This window comes from Trachurus japonicus, chromosome 17 (genome assembly GCF_045865225.1).
Source record: "Trachurus japonicus isolate A0001 chromosome 17, Traja_1.0".
In the NCBI taxonomy this organism is placed as follows: domain Eukaryota; kingdom Metazoa; phylum Chordata; class Actinopteri; order Carangiformes; family Carangidae; genus Trachurus; species Trachurus japonicus.
Window position 1 is genome coordinate 9,323,644 of NC_140923.1, and position 22,059 is coordinate 9,345,702.

At 40.5% G+C, this 22,059-nt stretch overlaps 1 protein-coding gene across 1 annotated transcript in view; it reads right to left on the reverse strand.

Annotated features, from left to right (window-relative positions):
* The window catches only part of LOC146970090 (contactin-associated protein-like 4), a 209,853-nt gene that overhangs the window by 121,475 nt on the left and 66,319 nt on the right, over nucleotides 1-22,059 (reverse strand). The window lies entirely within an intron of this gene.

Here is a 22,059-nt window from a genome sequence, read left to right on the forward strand (position 1 = left end):
GTTATATCAAAATGTAAAAAAGCAAAAGAAAAGAAAAGATTATGATAAAGATTTTTATTCTGTGGGTAATGGGGGTGGGACTAGATCAGCTTTTGCTTCTCCCGTTTTCCCTTTCGGCCATGTGTATTGTATTATTTGAACTAAGATGAAGTGTGATGATGATGATTTAAATTGACATGCCCGAAATAAACAAATTGATTGATTGATTGATTGATTGATTGAAGGTTTCACGTGTTTGGGGCGAGATGAACGAGGTTTCGTTGGAGCTGAGAAATGAATTCGACCGTGTGACCTTTGAGTCTGAGCTAAATCTGCTCCGTTGAGAAACTGGAATAGAGAAAATTGATTCGTCTTGAAATCCATTCTGAAGCAATAACGGAAAAATAAATCATAGTTTAGGGTCTAAGGACAGAGGATGTTGTTACGATGCCATGTAAAGCCCTTTGAGACAAACTGTTTGTAAAAACGGGCTATACAAATAAAATTGCCTTGCCTTGCCTTGCCTAGTTGTGGATCTTGTGTAGTGTTACACAGCGACATTACTAAGCTTTTCTTTTATAATTCCTCTGAGAAACACACACACACACACTGTTGTTTTATTTGTGAATTGAAAATATGCAACGCAGCCACAAGCATTTCATATTTCACTTCTTCTCAATGCAACATAACAGATTTCACTTGTCTGTGTCCAAACATCTGTAAAACAGTTGAATAGTTAGTTTACAAGTGAAGATGGTCAGTTCAGAAATCTATGAACTTTTAGTGGTCAAAGGGTGACTTTTTAAAAATATATTTTGTTTCCTTGAGTTTCATTTCCTTAAGTTTCGTTTTTACCGTGCACCACTGTCACGCATGTGCGCTTGTGCGTGTGAACGACAATATGACAGAGAGCTATGAGCGCTGTGTGGAGATGAATGAACGGAACGATATTGTGTTGAGAGAGAAAACAAAGCGTAATCAATTTGTGGCGCTAAAGAGAAGTGTTATACTTGGTTAAGTTACTATAACTTAGGCTAAGTCATGTTCATGTGCTTGATATTGCAATGCAACAATCCTTTAATAAAATCCAGACATTTTTTCTGGAGGTTTTCCAAAAGGTTTTTCAGTATGTTTTTAAAAACCGAACCGAAACTGAACCGAACCGTGAGTCAAAAACCGAAAATCGAACCGAACCGTGGGTTTGGTGAACCGTTACACCCCTAACCACCACCATCATCATCACAACTGTTACACAGCTGTATCATCCAGCTGTTGTTGAGATGATACAGAGGCAGAACAGATGTGGATGATGCAGCTGTAACCCTTCATGTCCGTGTCCTTCCCTTCCCTCCGGTCGATTGATTCTGGATCTTTTCCTGCAGCGAATCAGAAAAGGTGATCGATGACAGCAGAACTGAATTATTGAAGGAAGAAGCACTATTTCAGCTGCATCAACAACAACAACAACGAAGGGCTTTGATCCAACACACACACACACACACACACACACACACAACACTGTTAATGTTAAGGTCACTGATTGATACACAGAGTGTTGCTGTTTCATCCTGTTAGCACCTCGTCTCGTTCTGACAACGATTCAGTCTTCAGAAGCTGTGGTGGAGAACATGCACACAGAGGGGGGGGGGGGGGTAAAGAGAAACGTCTGCCTGGACAGATAAACTGGGGTTGATTGAATGGGCTGCTACACAATAGAGACACTTCAAACACTGAAAAAGTAGGCTGTGTGTGTGTGTGTGTGTGTGTGTGTACGCATGTGCATAGGAAAATGCTTTGTCAGGCCAAAAAGACGACGCAGAGCTCAAACACCAGATGGACGGATTCTGCTGGAGGAGGCTGCTGACCGGCGTCCCACTGAGTGCACGCACACACACACAAACAAACACACATAAACACACACACACACACACACACACACACACACACACACACACACAAACACACACACATACACAAGCAGTGTGAGAGTGTGTCACCGAGCTGCAAAGAACAAACACAGTGAAAGCAGCTTAAAAGCCACTTGACTTTCAGGAAGACAAAGACAAAGCATCTGTGTTTTTATCCACCAGCTGCTGATGGATGATGATGATGATGATGATGATGATGATGATGATGATGATGATGATGATGATGATGATGCAGATGCAGAGGTTTCCGTGGTTACGAGCTCCATACGCAGATGCTGTTTGTAGCTACAGTAGCCTATATATAAGCTTAATAACAGAAGAGGAAGAAGAAAGTTTGTGTTCACTAATACGACACCAACACAGAGCAGCAGGTGAATCTGACGTAACACAACGTCCACACTCCTGTTGTGATGTCGCTGCCACCGAGTCCCTCGACCAATCACAGCCTGCGGTCCTTTGTGACTTGCATCATGGTCAAAGGTATTGAGGGAGTGGGGGAGGAGGGGAAGGAGGGGGGGGGGCAGTGACAGACTTTCCATGGCAGCTCTGCCAACAACAATGTCGTCACCGTCCACGCAACAGAGACTAAAATACACTCGGTGTCCTGAAGCCTCACGGACACACGTCACTGCACCTGATGGAGCGACTGTGTCACTGAGCTCATTAACCTCTTCCTCTTCTTCTTCTTCTTCCTCTTCCTCTTCTTCTTCTTCTAGTTGTGGATCCTGTAGCACTGAAAACTAACTGACCTCATGTCGTTTTGTCTAATTCTTTGATTAAATCCATTGATCTATCACCAGTATAGTGATCAACATGTTGATTCATGATGAGGTGAGTTAAAGAGGAACTATGCAAGTCCAGTCTCTTCTCCTCTGTCTCTCTAACCCTCCTCTCGGCCATGTGCATCTGTTTTCAATGAAGTTGACAAGAAATCAAGTCATGTAGCGGTGGATAACGTTGTATATCATATACGGTGTTACCATGTGTATATTTGTGTAGTTTTATCTGTCATGAACCAGAGATTACAGGGCGCGTTTGTGTCATGGTGCCGCAGAGACGAGAGGCAAAATGTGTGCTATTTAGTCCTTTTTATCTATCCATCACCGCTGAGTATATCAGGAGTTCTATCTATCTATCTATCTATCTATCTATCTATCTATCTATCTATCTATCTATCTATCTATCTATCTATCTATCTATCTATCTATCTATCTATCTATCTATCTATCTATCTATCTATCTATCTATCTATCTAAAATACTGATGCCAGTGGTCAATGTTTATCTGTTCAATGGCATGTGCTGACATGAGGGGAAGACTCTTCTTTTTTTTTTTTTGTGGGGATGTGAGTCTGCCGAGATGCAAGAGGACGCACCCTCTTGCATAGCTGCACATTCAAGTTGTTACATAGAGGGGAACTATACAAGTCCGGTCTCTTTTCCCTCCTCTCCTCCATGTGTATTTGTTTTCAACGAAGCCGGCTAGAAATCAATCTATGGATAACGTTATATATCATCTACCATGTTACCATGTGTATATCTGTGTAGTCTTATCTGTCATAAACAAGAGATTACGGGTTACGGGTTAGCGCGTTACGTTTGTGTGGCGGTGTCGCCATGGAGACGAGAGCTGGGACACCGGGTCGGAGGCTCTGATCTTACCAGGTTGGTTTTCAGTCAAGAGACGCTCCATTCTCCCTGGAACTAGTTAGGGGAGAGCCGCCTCAATTGTAACGTGTCACGGTTGTAACGTTCACGTTTTCTCTTGATTGGTCGATGCGATCGTGACGTCATTACGTCAGGATGTGACGAGGACCGTAATACACATGCCTGGGAAAGTGCAAGTGTTTTCCTCCACGCTGTGGTGAGATATCGTCGGAGAAGCTGGATTTTCGCAAAATAAGAAAAATTCACTCCCACATTAGTTTTTGACTACAGATTTTTTCTTTAATGTTACAGGACTAAAATCCGCTTGGGTGTCTTTATGTATATGTTAGTCACTGGTTTGCATCGTTTTAACACATAATTATTGGTAGGTGTGTTCTGTAAACAACACCAAATGGACGGTGCTCCGAGCGGCTCATTTGTAACGCATGTTACAATCATGACAACGGCAGACATTTGCAAACACAGCTCGAATAATTTTGCTCTTTGTTTGTTTTTTGTTTGTTTTACACAATGTCCCCCCAACGGGAGAGGAAAAGGACTGATCTGCACATAATGTTCTAATGCACTGAGGTGTAGGCCTATAGTCTTATTGTTGCAATAAAACTTGTGCAAACCGACTGATTTTCTTTTGCATACACTGTAAAAAAAGAAGTGATTTGAGGTGATGCTATTTGACCCAACAGGGGTCAGTGCAGGTATAGGCTATGAATGGGACTCTTAATGCTGCGTTCAATTGCACTCGTTGGAAATTACGACTTCCGAGGTAAATGCGTTTCATTGCACAACCTCGGAAAAAATGGCGGCCACAGTGGTGATGTTTGTTTGGATGTCTTTCGAAAATCAAAAAGTACTGCTGGGGGAGGATATTAGCTATTTGAGGGAGAGGGAGAGAGTGAGAAAGAGAAAGAGCAACGCTGCTTCTGAAAAAAAAAAAAGTTCCGAGTGCAATCGAATGCAGCATAAGTGTTCGCATGCATTCTCCTATCAATGAATTCACACAAACTCTCCAACTTGTACTTTCGGTAAGTTTTAATAATATACAATATTTTTATAGGACATTCTTAGTGTTAAAGAAACGTTAAGCAGTTCCCTGAATGAAATATAATTGATTTGACCTGAAAACGATGAGTTTAATGCTACTTTTTAGCAGTGTTACAACCTATCAAACCCGCTGTTACAATCAAGACGCACCAGCGCTTCAGTTGTAACATCGGACACAGTCCGCTTTCAGTTATATTACTCAAGACCTCTTTTATTAATTGAAAAACTTTAAGTCATTTTTGATAGCAGACATGTATTGGTACTTTGCCTGAAAATATGACATATGTAGGTAAAACGATCTCTGTGTAGTAGAGTGAAAAGTGAAAAACGTTACAATTGAGGCGGCTCTCCCCTACTATTGATTTACGTAACCAACACAGTTACTCTGAAGCTGCTTCATTAAAGCATAGTTCCTATTTAAATTTACAGATTTCTGTTACCACATAAAAAACAACCAGGACATAATTCAGACACATTAAACACTACAATAATGTAAAGTAAATAATATATAATAGTCAATTGCAGATAACTAGGCTACTAGACAGACCACATTCATGTTCCCCAGAGGATGAACTCTTTCCACCAGGCATCACGCTGTGGGCAGAACATAGTCAGTGGTTTATCTCTAACACAGTCTGAAATGAGCAGCAACTTAATGCTCCAACAACTGAACTCTTTTACAGTAATGAGCCACCCAATTACTTTTAATGAGCTTGTTTGGTGTTATCTTCATCAACACAACTCATCTGAAATATTCTAATAACAGTGTTGAAGGGTCTACTCTGTGTGTGTGTGTGTGTGCTCTACATCCTCACTAATGTGTGGAGCTGACAGCAGTTTCACATGTTTGTGCTCGAGCAGCGTTTCTCACAGTGAAGTTGATAAAATGTTCTATTCACTATATTTAAAACATTACATTTTCACAAAATTAAACTGTGTATTTCTTCACAGTGACAAATAGTGAGGGGTATTGATTTACTATGTGTTGTTCTCAGTAACAACTCAATGTTACAACCTTTTTAAATGGAAAATGTATATTAATTATTTATTTGATTTGCAAAACTCATATCAGTATTTTTACGTTTACAATTTTACATTTATACATTCATCATGACTGGCTTCGGTAGACAGTAATCAATATCTGTGACATGTCCGTCCCTACAGTATCTTCATGTTTTTATCTGAAACACATAATCATGTAGAACTGCAGAGCTGTTTCAGGACGTCTTTAAAGGAACTTACGGCAGGACCAAGAAATAAGACGTTGGTAAACTGTGAACAGCATCATGTCAAGCAACGAAGTAAGTAAACTAACAATGTTTATTCTAGTGTAACATTATATTTATACTTTTTAGTGGATTTGTGTGGTGGTGGTGGTGGTGGGTCGTTTTTTGGCTGTAGCAGAATCACTAGTTTGGTTCCACTGCGCTTGTCCTCGCAGGACTGAGCAGGAAATTTGGACCACGAATTGCAGCACATTATCCAGCACACACACAGCCCGTTCAAGGTAACGGAGAGATATGTGTGGTTTTAAACGCTTCATCATCCATTAGCATTAATAAACTTAAAATTAGGGGTGTGCCAAAAGATGGATTCACATAAGAATCGCAATTCTCATTTAATACGATTCAGAATCGATATAAAATGTCCCAAAATCGATTTAAAAAAATAAAAATATGAAACAAATCTTCTGCTAGCTGTCGGCCTCCATTTCCTTAGAATTTAAAAGGCAGCGTGTTTAACTGCACTATATGTTTTTAAATAAAGAGGCACTTCTAATTTTGTTACTTAAGCAATATGTGATATTGCTTTTATGCAACAGTTTCAACAATTCCATCTAAGCATGGATAAATGTTTAAAACTCAATAAATGTGAAAAAGACACTTTAGTCATTCTGTCTTGTAAAGCAGACTGGAGTAGATCATGAGGATCCTTTCACACCGACAGACTGAAGCAGAAATCATTAGGAATCAAATCGTTTTGAATCAAAAATCGATTTTGAATCAAATCGTAGCCCCAAAAATCAGAATCGAATCGAATCGTGAGATAGTAAAAGATTCCCACCCCTAATTAAAATGCATGTTTATTATTTCACAAATCCTGCCCCAAGTTCCTTTAACTAACAAGCGCTCACTCTGATTGGACAGTTCTCAGTTCCACGCTGCAGCACAAAGGATCGGGCCAATAAATGAGCAAAGTCTACAGTCGCCACAGCTGAGATTCACAGTGTGTGAGTGTCTATGATGACTGAAGAACACAGTGGTGGAGGATTTATTCTCACCCCTGGTATCATTTAAGCAGCTTTTGTTAACACAGAAAACGGTCTGTGGACAGAGCGGAGTGGCAGGTCGAGGAGAAAAACTCAGCAGTGAGAGCGAATCAGTGTCGGTCTGGTGGCCGGTGCAGCCTGATCTTTACAGAGCTAATAAGCACTTGACTAACAGACGTGTCCGGTGACAGCGGAACAGAAAAGAGCGAGACACGGTCTGACCTTTAGCCACGAAGATTAGACCGAAGAGAGAGCAGAGGGATCAGAGGCAGTGACTCAGACGCTGAGCGGCGGTAAAAGATTTGCTGTGTCCACCGCTGTCAGAGGAACTGGAACTAATCTAACGGAGGTGAACTGATGGCCGAGGGTCTCGATACTTCTCTTCACGCCTGTCACTTTACATCAAACAGATCGGCCTGTTTTTCCCCTGCGAGTCTGTCGAGCTGCCACGTCCAACAAGTTAATGGAGGCCAGGAGGAGTGAACCCAGCAGGAAGTTCTCTGTGTGGCTGCCGCCCTCGATGGAAACATGCCGGCCATGTAAAAATCGAAATCGACTCATGAGACTTGTGACATTTTATGTCAGTGTCTGATCCAGTATTTTGTTCTGCTTTGTCTCATTTGCTCGGTAAAGTGGAATAAACAGCTTTTTAAGTTTAAGACCTTTTATTTGTTTTTACGCTTTAATTTCCTCTGGGAAGTTTCACCGAGAGCCGAGCGACGCTCCAACAGTTTCCTGAGCTGCCCGGTACAAACACAGTCGGACTTAGTGGCCAATGACCGGGGAAACCAGGGGAAACCTTTTCTCCAGGGCACCTCGCTGCTGGTAATGAGGAAGGGGCAACTCCTCATCCGGGTTTAATCCTGCTGGTCTGAGCATCGAACCGTCAACCGTCCAGTAACAAGCCCACGTCGCTTTAGACTGAAAGGGATAGTTCAACATTTTGGCAAATTGGCCCATTGCCATAATCCCTATAGTCATAGCAGTAGGTTTGTTACCTTTAATTGTGGGTGCAAGCTGTTTTTAGAACGGCGGAGCAGAGCCGTGAGCTGCTCAGAGCTACGCTACGGAGGCTCATTATGGGATTTCTTGGTTTCCCTCATCAAACTCATCAAATACACAATCCAACAACTCCACAACGCTCTGGTGGACAAGTTGTGAGCTGCACATTCACCACGCTATGAGATAATAACACAACGTTACCACACAGAGTTGTTTTAGAGGGAAATACAGAGACTGTTGATGAAAAACTGTCCCTGAAGGCAACGTGCATCAGTGGTTTTGCATGAATTTCCCTCTAAAACAACTCTGTGTGGTAACGTTGTGTTATTATCTCATAGCGTGGTGAATGTGCAGCTCACAACTTGTCCACCAGAGCGTTGTGGAGTTGTTGGATTGTGTATTTGATGAGTTTGATGAGGGAAACCAAGAAATCCCATAATGAGCCTCCGTAGCGTAGCTCTGAGCAGCTCACGGCTCTGCTCCACCGTTCTAAAAACAGCTTGCACCGACAATTAAAGGTAATGAACCTACTCCTAAAACTATAGGGATTATGGCAATGGGCCAATTTGCCAAAATGTTGAACTATCCCTTTAAGACCACCAGTTTGCAACACTTATTCGGCCATTATTATTTATTACCCAATTATTTTATGACCCAATACTGTTATTTGAAACATCAAAACTGGCTTCTTCATCATTTCAACTTGCATATTCTGCAAAAAAAAAAACTAAATCTCTCATTTAAAAAGGAAATAGATTTTTCTTTGTTTACACGACTTGTTGCTGGTTTTCTGGTGGCTGGTCACATTTACACGGAGGCACGAACAGATGATCTTCTCCTCACCTACATTTGTTGCAGAAGTCGAGCAAGATGCTGCACACACCTAACAGGATTGTTCTTTTCACAGATGCAAACCTCTCCTAAAAGTATTCACTACATCTAAAAACTACAATCTGAGGCAGCGCTCAGAGTCCCACTGTGCAGGGAGCTTTTGAAGATGTGAAACAATTGAAACGCCTTAACAGCGAGGAAACGGCTGCATCTCGTTGTCTAGAGTGTCACAGTCAATATTTTCTGTTTTCTCCGTCCACACAAAAACACATTTTCACAGATTTTATCGCGACCGTGTTTGAAACGCTCCACTTTGGTGTGTGAAAAATGTCAGCTTAGTGCCAGACAGAGAGTCAAACACCAAACACTGGGGGGGGGGGGGGGGGGGGGGGGGTGTTTTCTATAGGTGTCTGTCGTCTCTGTCGAAGGTTAACTGCTGAATAATAAGAGGTCGAGGCTGGCTGCAGATGGATGGATAACTACGGGAAACGTTCATCGACATTTCGTCAGCAGGGAAAAGGAGGCAGCAGAGTTAACAGGGAGGGAAAGGAGCAGCTCTATGGGACGGGGGGGGGGGCAGCTGGAGAGACGTCTAACAGACAGACTGATATATAAGTGCAGGGCCCAGAACGAGCGCTGGTCATTTGCATGAGAATACAAAGTGTGGAGGGTAATTTCAGCAGCCTGATAACATGTCAGTCGGACAGAGAATCCAACAGGAAGCTAATGGGCTCAGTGCAGCTCTGACAGGCCGGAGAACGCGGCAGCTTCTCTCTGCAGACAAAGCTGGAAAGATTTCCATTTTTCTAAATGTCACGCTGCAAAACGAGCACTCAGAGAAAAGTCAAAATATCTTATTTTAGGATGATTTAATCTGTTTTTTTTTTTATATATATATATCCACGATAAATCATCTTGTCAAGAACAATTTGCATTATAAACAACAATGACATTTTTTGAATGGAACAGCACCGCTCTTGTTTTTGTAGGAGATCATATTATATCTTTATGGAAAAAAAAATTGCTTGATTGCTTGATTCTTATCAAAAAAGTCAAAAACGTCAAGAATATCAAGTCGTCAAGTTGTTTGGCCTGTTGCCTCACAGCACGAAGGTTTGGTCAGGACCTTCTGACTGGAGTTTCCCAGTTACTCCACAGACATGTGGCCAGTTGGCAACTCTTAATTAGCCGTGTCGAGGGTGTACCTGGCTTCTTGCCCAATGTCAGAGAGGTAAAAGGCCGTTTAAGAAGCTGTTCATTATGACTAGGGTTGCAAAATTCCGGGAATTTTCAAAGTTGGAAACTTTCCATGGGAATTAATGGGAATATATGGGAATTAATGGGAAAAATTTACAAAATTGACTGGTGAGGGTGAGTAAAATTTTACTCAACATTCATGTTTTTGTGGTTCAGTAAAATAATTGATTGTTCATACAATAATTAAAACTTGATAAAGTTCTACTCACAAAATAAATCTGTTGAAATGTCATGTTTTTTAATTATATTATTTTGCATGGATGTCTGCGTATGACAAAACAAAATATTTACATTTATGTTTGGATATGATACAGTTTGTCTAAATTAATTACCCCCAATTTCCAGTTAATTCCCATACATTCCCAATAATTCCCACACATTTCCATAATTCCCATAATTCCCATGGAAAGTTTCCAATTTGGAATATTTCCAAAATTCCCCATCTTAACTTCCCATGGAAAGTTTCTGGAAATTTTCCGGAAATTTACTGGAAGTTTTCCACCCCTTTGCAACCCTAATTATGACCCATTACATTTTGTTGTCAGATTGTAGTGTTGTAGTCAAGACCAAAACCAGAAGATACCAAGACTAAGACAAGACCAAGAACTAGTAAAAATGTAGTCAAATCCAAGAGAAGACCAAGACCTTGAAACCAGTCTTGAGTCAGACTGTGGTAAGTGTGAGTGGAGCGCAGGGAGAAGTCCAGTCTTGCAGTTATAGAGCCGTAGTTGAGGAGGATGGGTGGGTCAAACCAAACAGTAGTTTCATCTAGTGTTGAGAAAATCCTGATTTTAACCCAGATCTTTGTCTTTTCCTAAACTTAACCAAACAGTTTTATTCCCTATGATGGCTGAGCCTAACCATGGTGATGATCATTGTTCTGCTCTTGGTACAGTTGCAGAAGGTTGGAAAAACAACACATACTGTATGTTTGTGTAGGTTGGAGGCAGTGACGTGCGGTGAGCTCTAGTACAGTATAGGTAGGTAGGCTATTACTACAAGGTTTACAACAGATAAGACAGACAACCTGGGCTGTGTGTGTAAGAAAGAGATGTAGCTAGAGAGAGAGAAAGTCTGTTAAAACCAGCTAACTGTTAGCTACCGTAGGTCAGGCGTTGTTCCCCGTCAGGTAAAAGCTGCCATTTATTCCTCAGATGAAGCTCATGAAGTTGTTGAGCCTCTCTGGTACAGTTATCCATCACTGCTGTTGAATTAGCCGCTAAACTGCTGGACGCTAAAACCGAGGGGGTCGTCTGTGTGTTTACAATTCATGAAAGCAACGTGAACGTGCGTGCCGCTCACACTCAGTAGAGTTACGTTAAAGGATAATTTCCGTTTTTTACAACCTGGACCTTATTTCTAGCATAAAATACGATCATTTTACTCACCCAGACAACTTTGGTGTCATTTGGAGTTGTTTTGACAAAATTAGCCCCAATGGAGCGGCGCGTATATCCGTATAATGCGAGTACTCGGGGCACCCAAGCGCAGCCTCTATATAACGCATTATCTGCCGCAAAACTCGTTCATTTCGCCAATATTTTGTTATGATACACTAGTGTTATTCCCCTCCGAGCCCGTGGTGACATCAACATGCTGCGCCTGTAGGTTGACTACTAACCTCTTATCTGGATGATGTCATCTCCGACCGCTGCCCGGCGCGGCTAACTTGCTACGGCTAATGCTATGGTTCGTTTCTGCGTGTTTCCGACTTGTCAGAACAAAATGAGCAGCTGGATGAAGTTCAGCTTCCACAGGCTTCCTCTCCTCAACCTGGACTCACTAAAGCTCCGGCTAGTTGAGATAAAAATGGACCCGAATGCCGAAGCAGAATGATTATTATCAGAATGAGCGCTCAGAGATGACATCATCCAGGTCAGAGGTCAGTAGGTCAACCTACAGACCCCGGATGTTGATAACAGCTAACCCCGGACTCAGAGGGGAATAGCACTAGTGTATCATAACAAAATATTGGTGAAATGAAGGAGTTTTGCGGTGGATAATGTGTTATTTAGAGGCTGCATTCTGCTGCCCCGTGTTCTCGCATTATACGGATATACGCGCCGCTCCATTGGGGCTAATTTCGTCAAAACGACTCCAAATGACACCAAAGTTGTCTGGGTGAGTAAATGATCGTATTTTATGCTAGAAATAAGGTCCAGGTTGTAAAAAATGGAAATTATCCTTTAAGAGGCCGCGTAGCGCTCTGCCTCTTGGCGTACATGGAAGTCTATGTGGGAATAAACTGTGCATGTGCAAACAGCCACATACTGTACACACCTTATAGCCATAATACTGACAGACGAGGCAGAGCAGCTCTGTGCCTCTACGACGAGACGACGAGTGGCTTCTGCAGCCGCTGCCTGGCCAGAGGTTAGCTCTGTTGAGTTGCTTTTATTAGTCTATTAAAATCACAAAATGCTGACACATTTAAACCTGTGGTAAAGTTATCTGAAATATAAAAAAAACCTAAACCTTAGATTAACTAAATAATTTCATTTTTCCTGCCAGCCTACATAAGTAAAGTATGCCTTTATTCATCCCACAACGGGGAAATTCACAAGTTACAGCAGCAGTACATACAAACACACTCAGACATGCCATGCACACTGTGGTGGACTGATAAAAATATAAATATAGACATTTATAAATATAGGGCAACCAAGATATTAAGAGAAGTATAAAAATATATATATATATGGCACTGCCTCAGCTGCCTCACCTGACTGCACGCCACTGGTTGGAGGACTTGTTGGGGGTGCACGGAGGTGAGGGATCATAAGTAATAATAGGTTGTAAGCCATTGATTTGACTTTGACTGGAACCATGTAACCGGGACGATGAAATTAAACTGCATGTAGAAAGAGATATTCCATAGAAATTGTTGAAAGTGTTGCAATCAAAAGTGAAATTGATTCCATCTGAAATTGGCCTGTCCCGAGTTACAGGCTCCAATTAAAGTTTAATTCCACCTCAAAATCTCCCGCTTTGACAAAATGATTATGTGGACTTCTCTCCAAGTCCATTCTGGTCCATAATTGCGTCGTCGTCACCGATAACTGTCGCCGTCGCCCACCAAAGAAAGAAAATGTTTAAACATGGACACTGCTATTAACATTTGGCAAGAAGACAAGCTGACTGAATTAGTTCTTACCAGTGGGAATGAAAATGAGACTGTGGCCGGAGTGAAATTAATGATTATAAGAGAAGACAGACTGTACGGGGAGATGGACAGGTACAATTTAGATAAACGACGGGAGCTGAGCGGGAAAAAAAAAAGGAATAAATTGAGTGGAGGAATGAAAAGAAAAACATCAGAGGAGGGTGAATCAAAATCAAGAATCAGAGAGAGAGAGAGAGACTATCAGGGAGAGTGAAATAGTCGAGTCATTCATCCTCCAGTTTCCTGTTAAAAGGACATTCATCAGCAATCAATAGACCATCACGGCTCTTTATCCACTTGTGTTGTCAGACTCGGAGGCATCGGACCTCCGCTCTGATCGTCAGGTTCAAGTCCTCCGGCCTCAGAGCAGTGTAATAGCATTTTTACCTCCTTTGTGAGATTCTTTCTATTGTAATTATATAATCAAGTTCTTTTGCATTTAAACCACCTATAAGACACCTAACCTTCTGCTTTCCCAGACTTCCTTCTGTCATTTGTGAATTCAAGTTCCTTTACACTTAACCATCTGTGATGCCCAACTTCCCACTTCCTAATTCACACTCAAACCCCTTTGTATTTTAAATTGTATCTCTTGACTCCGTACCTCGGAAGACCGGTGACGATGCCTTCAAAGACAAAGGTGTGAAAAGACAATCAGGGAAGGGGCCGGCTAAAGGACACAAACACAGCCCAGAGGTGGACCTTCCCTCAGCTAGAAATGTTTAGGTTTTCCCCATGTTCGGGGTCTTTCTTCATCTTGAACCGCTCGCATGTTGATTGACCTTTTCTTTGCAAAGGAAATAAAAGTTTGTCGGCCGGTGAGTCAATATTTCATTCTTCACCAGCAACAGAGAATTTCCACGACAGCAGACGGACAACTGCTGCCTTTTATGAACTGTCTGCTCTCTGTGGGGGGAAATGGGCTGCAAGACATTGTTGCTGTTGCTGTTGTTCCCCAAACATAACCTTGTCTTTAGTCAGTAGCTACATATGTGGATTCAGACAGCGAGAGCTTTTTATTCTCGTAGCGTCCTCGGACCTTTTAGCCACACTGGCTTTTTGGATGGAAATGTCAGTTGGTCCAGACTCAACAATCCCACGACTTTGTGATGAATTTCTATGAAAGTTTGTGCAAACATTCACGGCCCCCAGAGGAAGACTCTGCAGGACTTCAGTGATCCTCTGACTTTTCCTCTGAGGCTGGCTACACAAAGCAGTAAGGTTTCCGTTTCAATCGATTTTTAATGTTATTATTCTTCAAACGCACACACATTAGTTAATTCGTCCAGACTGCGAACAGTAACAGTAAGACCGAGACCAAACCGATGCGAGACCATTTTCAAGACGATTACTGTATTCAGTGTGAGTACACTACTCATGATAATCATGTGGCTTGATATTTACATTGTTCCTTAGTTAAAAAGAAAAGATAATATTTTCATAAAATCTAAACCATATTGAATGTAAACAAAGTCTGGATTGAACAGAAGAACACAGCACAGAACCTGATAAAGTCTTTTCCACTTTTGACACTGGTGCAACCAAGTTTTTCAGATGGTTACACACAAACATACACTTTTGTAGAACAATTTTAATCATCTTAATGTTATTGAATTACATCTAGGGATGCACATTTTGAATTTTTTTTCTGACCGATAACCAACGCTCGTTAACCGATTATTAACCGTTAACCGATAAGATTAAGAATCTTGCGGCGCACGGCCCAAAAAAAAAAAAAAAAAATACGAGTTTCCTTGAACGCACCATAACAGTCCTCGTCCCTACGTCGCCACATTCACGGCGTTCCTTGGCTGCACACACAGCCCTGCATGCCGTTCTCTCTCCTCATTGGATAAAAACTGTAGGATACGATAAATGTTTTCTCCTGGGCTCAGAGCAGAGCAGAGTGACTGACAGACCCGTGTTTCAGACCAAACACTCTATAGAAGTGATTGCTGTCGGAAGATATAACTATTTAAGACTTATATTAACACAAATATATCACTTACTTCTGCTTTAAATACACACGTGCGCCGCGACAGCTGATCAGTGCGCTCTGTCTCAGCTGATCGTGCTCTGGAGGTTAGATCGTCCAATGTAGGCACTTTAGTAGATTCTTAGACAAGACCAACTAGCCTCGTAAACCAGCCTCACGCAGAAATGTAATTCATTTCATTTCTCAGAGAGTCTGGCCTCATTCCCCCTGTCAGCGTTTGGGGTGGGCGGGAGCTGGGCGGGAGCTGGGCGGGAGTAGTAGCGTTGACAGACAACCCCATTCAGCCAATCAGCAAGTTGGTGTAGTGACGGGGCTTTGCACCAGTCGGTCCCTGATTGGCCAATGTGCTGTGTCTATCACAGCGGGCGACGCTGATTGGCTCTTAGGCCTTCTGAGGGTTTCAGTCCAAACGCTTAGAATGGGGATGAGGCCAGACTCTCCCTCAGAATGAAATGAAATGCATTTCTGCGAGAGGCTGGTTTACGATAGCGAGGCGATGACGTTGAACTCAAGTGCTCAAGATTAACCTATGAGCTTAACCGGTGTATAGCACACGTGACCACCAAGCAGCAGCGATTAGTTGAAGCAAATGTAAGCAACCGCCTCCCGGAAGCAAACGAATCCCTATGGCTCAGGTTCAGACGCTATATGAAATGTAATGAAATAAGCGGCTGATGCATCAGGCTAGGTTTACGAGGCTAAAGACCAACAACAAGACCTTAAAATGTGGACTGGTCTTGAGTACCACAACACTAAGTAACATGTGTAACAAGATCTCATTCAAACTTCAGAAGACAAACAATCATGGAAGATGATTGACATTGCCAAAGAAAAAGCATATGGGTGAAATCCTGAATCCCGAAGATGTAGGCGTAGGCTTACACAACGTAGTGGAGCTGGAGGTGAGTCCAGTTGGTGATACTACCTACCTGGTCAGCTTGCTCTCATTGGCTATTGAAGGTATTTCCATTGGAGGAAGCCCGGTGTCATGTCATCATAATGATTTGAGATTGGTTAAGGTTTCAACTCAGTCAGGAGCGGTGAAATAAATCGGACCTTAAAAGCTCTAGTGTGTAGCCAACTTCATACAAATGCTACGTCCTTACCTACTAACCTACATATTCACTATAGATGAGGTGCACAGACACAGAGGATACACCCTGAGGTCATGATGATCAACTAACACAATATCTGGCATCATTATCTAAAATATTAATATCTTGTTTTGTTCAACCTTTTAGTTTGTTCAACGTTCAACTCCATCAGCCAGCTACAGATTCATATCAGTGTGTTTTATATCATGAATTCTAGCAGCAGAAAATGTTGGTGATGTAAATAATATTTAAATACACACAGAACCTGGGTGGTTCTGTCTAGATATCAGTAACAAGCAGAAAGTTACAGATTCCAGTGGGTCTGATTGAAGCCCTTGTAAAGGTGCTGTGTAGGAGGTAGGTTTATTCCCAGACTCTGATAATCTCTGTTCACTTAGCGGGTAAATGAATCGAGAGCGAAGCCGCTCCTCAGAGAACAACAGGAGGAGGCAGAGCAGCAGCAGCAGCAGCAGCAGATGGAAATGAGATGGAGACATTCATTTATTCATCGATTTCCTCAGCAAAGCAGTTGGGATCGCTCCCCGAAATGTTGCTGAGGAGGAAACACACACACACACACACACACACACACACACACACACACACACACCGTGCTTTCCTAATCCACAAACTACATACCAGAGCTTGATAAGAATAATATATGAATACTGCAGCAGTTATGCAGTGACTGTTAAAATACCTCATGTGCTGATTAAGTAAAAATCCAGCTGAAATATGACACAGTAATAAATCGACAATCTGTTGTCTAATATGTTCCAGTTTGGTTGTGATAAAGAAATCTGCTGAGCTGTCTTTATCCGATATTAATCCTTCAACATGATCTCAGCTCCAAACACCAAAGTCTAGTGTTTCAGCACGTATGTCACATGTTCATGGAAGTTTTCACAGCAGTGAAAATGTGTGAAAAGTTATTTAGTTACTGTCTCATAATGTGTGGTACAATATTGTATCTTATACCACGGTCTGGGTGAATACTCGATTGTGATTGGCTGCAGGGCGTCTGTTAAAAAGTGATAATGGACACCCATAAAGACGCTCCGGTCAAATTGCCTGATTACGATTATTATCTATCTGTCTGTCTATCTATCTATCTATCTATCTATCTAGTATCTATCTAGTATCTATCTATCTAGTATCTATCTAGTATCTATCTATCTAGTATCTATCTATCTATCTATCTATCTATCTATCTATCTATCTATCTATCTATCTATCTATCTATCTATCTATCTATCTATCTATCTATCTATCTATCGGCAACGAGATATTACAGTAAATAGTCTGCTCAGTCACTTCTTGTGAAAAACATCAAAGTATAACATTAAAGTATAAATTATTGATTTAATATTTCTTTCTTTCGTAAGTGACCATAGTATAAGCGGGATAAAGCCTGACGAGGTGTCCGATTATCAGTGGTTAATGGACTTCGCGGAAGCGTTGGATGGTTCACGCATCTGCATCCTCCATTAATTCCTGATAATGGACATATTACTGTATTATGTTATAATATGTTAGGTTATTATATCGTCGGGCTTTATCCCTTACGTAATGTATCGGGTCTTGTTGTGTCATGTTGTATTGTATTGTATCGTATTGTAATGTAAAAATCAAATTACCCAAATTATTTTATTAAAAAAAATCAATCAATTACAACCAAAACAAGGGAGATTGTAAATGATTTCAACAAGTATTTTGTGAATGTTGGTTATAATTTAGCCAAGGAAATTGTGAACCCAGTAGTAAAAAATGATGTAGACGAAAGCACTATTAACATAAACCCAAATACCATCTTTCTTAAAAAGATAACCGAGAGGGAACTAATTGATGTGGTAAAAACATTTAAGAATAAAAAATCTACTGACTGTATTGATGTTGATATGGCATTAGTAAAAGATATTATAGATAGTATAGCTAGACCTCTGACCCATATCTGCAACCAGTCATTCCAAACCGGTATATTTCCCAACCAAATGAAAATAGCAAAAGTCATTCCAATATACAAAAATGGAAATAAACATCAATTTGAAAATTACAGACCAATTTCTCTACTTCCACAGTTCTCAAAAATCTTAGAAAAATTATTCACCCATAGACTCGATCATTTCATAGAAGCACAAAACTTACTAAGTGAACATCAATATGGGTTCAGATCCAATCGATCCACCTCAATGGCTGTAATGGAACTTACAGAAAAAATATCATCAGCAATAGATAAAAAGGAATACACAGTAGGTGTGTTCATGGACTTACGAAAAGCATTTGACACCATCGATCATAATTTGTTAATGAGGAAGCTGGAAAGATATGGGATCAGGGGCATAGCATATACATGGCTAAAAAATTATTTAGACAATAGAAAACAATATGTGCAATTAAATAATGAAAAATCTGACTTGTTGAGGATCACATGTGGAGTCCCACAAGGTTCTGTGCTGGGTCCAAAATTATTTATTATGTACATTAATGATATTTGTAATGTGTCCAAGTTATTACATTTTGTTTTGTTCGCTGATGACACCAATTTACTTTGCTCTGGTAAAGATCTGAGGCACCTTCTGGACACAGTGGAGAGAGAACTAGGAACGATAAAAAGATGGTTTGACATTAATAAGCTCTCACTAAACTTAAATAAAACTAAATATATAGTATTTGGATACCGAAAAAATTTAGATCAAATACAAATTACGATAAATAATATTGAAATAGAAAGAGTTAATATAAATACATTTTTAGGAGTTATTTTGGATGACAAACTAAGTTGGAAACCACATATAAATCATATAAAGAACAAAATATCAAAATCTATTGCAATATTAAATAAAACAAAATACATCCTCAACAAATGCTCATTACATTTATTGTATCGAACATTTGTTGAGCCATACATTACTTATTGCATAGAGGTCTGGGGGCATGCGTATAAAACAATTACAAAACCAATTTTCATATTACAAAAGAGAGCAATAAGGATAATCAACAGGGCCGATTATCGAGACTCAACAAACACATTTTTCATAAACCTACAGATCTTGAAATTTAATGATCTTGTGGACTATAAAACTGCTCAAATTATGTATAAAGTAAATAATAATCTGCTTCCAGATGGTGTCCAGAGGATGTTTCAGACCCGAACCAGTAGATATGAACTAAGAGGGACTCATGTGTATACAAAAGCAAAAGTACGAACAAATGTGAAACAGAGATGTATATCAATTACAGGAGTCAATCAATGGAATAATCTAGAATTAGAAATTAAACTGTGCAACACACTTAATAGATTCAAAAAGTTATTTAAAAATAATATTATTAATAAATATAAAACTGATTTATAAATACCAGTGTGCTTATAAACTGCTGTATGTAGAATATGCGGTTTTTTTTGTTTTTTGTTTGTTGTTGTTGCTCTGTAAAAAAAAAAAAATGTTTTAAATTGAGTGAACGAAAAATGTTAATTTAAGAAGGGTAGGCAAAATAAGCTGATGCTTCAGCCTACACCTTTTCGGTCAAAGTAAATTGATTTGCTTGTTGTGTTTTTTGTTCTGATTTATTTTGTTTTGTATTTATACCTTTATATTTGTCTACTGTATTTGTTTTTATGAGACCGAAATAAACATACTAAACTAAACTAAACTAATGTATCGTGTCATGTTGTGCCGTATCATAATGTAACGTAACCTGTCGAATCGTGTCATGTCATGTAGTGTCGTATTGTAACGTACCATGTCGTGTTGTATTGTATCATATCGTAACATCATGTCATGTTGTGTCGTATCGAAATGTGTCATATTGTATCGTATTGTAATGTAACATATTGCAACATAATGTGTCGTGTCGTAATGTATCATATCATATCGTATTGTATCATAATGTATCGTGTCGTAACGCATTGCGATGTCATGTCCAGTATCCTACTCTATCATGTTGAAATGCGTCATATCTCACCGTTTCATATCGTAATGTATCTTAATGTGTCATGTCGTGTCTTGTCATATTGTATCGTATCGTCATGTAACATAATGAATCTCACCTTTTGTCACATTGTGTTTGTTTCTTTGTGTGTGGACAGCTCTCTAACAGTTCCTTGAGCTTCTCTGTGTGTGATCGGCTGTCACCTCACTACAGACTGAAGCTTTTTCTACCGACACCAGGAGGAGGAGGAGGAGGAGGAGGAGGACCAGTTCTGTCTCAGATGTAAAACAGAGAAATTAAAACCGACATTCAAATGTATATCATTACTTATTAGTTTTCCTACTTTTCTTCAAAAAGATATTATAAGTGTTCATCAGACAGGAGTTGATGTACAGAACTTAAAGACTATAATGTGAAAACGGTCACAGTTCAGCGTTTTCATTACAGAGCTTTAACTGCAGTTAATGAAAGAGCACAAAGAAATGTCAGCAGCATTAGAGGAGGATGGCTTCAGGCCAACGACTGTCAGCAGAGAGGACACCAATGAGATTCAGCTCTAGTGATGGTTTCAAATGTTCTTTCCGATCCGATACTGAGTAAAATTCAGGCTGGTATCGGCGATACCGATCCGATACCGATACTTTGTGCAAATACACCTAATGTGCCTGGTAAATCTAAAAAAATAAAATAAAAGTAAGTCATAGCCTCCTAAGGATACAAGACATCAGAGTAACATATATCTATTTATTTTAAACTCTGAAGTATATTGAGGTAGCGGCCTCGTTTACAATATAGCCAAGCTAATAGTACAACAACAGAAAAAACAGAGAACTCACACAATCGTACAAAATATGTGAAAATGGTGTTTCAAACACTAAAAAAAGAACATATTGTAAAATAATAAAACCATTAAACCAAAATATTATTTATAATTTTCCCACAGATACAGTATCTGTCTTCACTGTTTGTGGAGCTGAGACTCTACACAGACTGAGACAGACTGACTGTTGAGTGAGCAGCGGGTTACGCATTACGCACTTACCCAGGCGGAAGAAAAAGTAGTTCCTAAAAAACTGCATGTCATTCAGACAAGGTCTCAATAGTTTAGTTACTTTCCACCATGTTCCTGTTAATGATATGCATGTATGAAGTATCAAAAGTATCAATATTTTCATTTGAGAATCGATTTTTGAGCACACAGACCTGGTATCGGAAGTATCGATATTTCAGTATCGATCCGCACATCACTATTCAGCTCTGTCAGTCTGTTACTACCTGAGCTACAGCATCACAGCTCCTCAGCACTGACAGACACTGAGAGTGTGTAACCATGATGATGTTTGTACTCTGAGACTTTTAATCCGACTCTTCTATTACACTTCAGACTTTGGAGAGCCACAGCAAAGAGTCTCATCAGTCGACTGGTACCACAAAGTCAGGAGAGCAAACAGAGAGAGGCCACCGGTCCGCCAGCATTTAGCAGCAAACAGACCCGACTTTACGTCTCAGGCAGCAAACACAGAGCCACAGTGTTCCCCAGGTCCAGTTTCCCTCAGAAATCATTCAGATCCAGATTACACACACACACTCCTCTCCCCCTCCCAGATGATTCTGGGCTTTGATGTCAGGATAAAGCAGCGGCGCCTGTTCCCTGCAGAAAACTCCACAACGAATCATCATCTTCATTTTGTCAAAGCCTCACATCATCAGCATCTGCAGCACAGGAGACTCCCTGCTGGGTTTACAAAGCTAGGACCAACACACAAACACCTTTTACATCCATAAACCCTCAGTACAAACAGCAGCTATAGAGAATCAGCACAAGACAAAGCAGCTATTTGCTACTGCTTTTTGTCTCTGAAATTGTTCTGATCCCTGTCAACGAGGCGACTAGTCACCTGT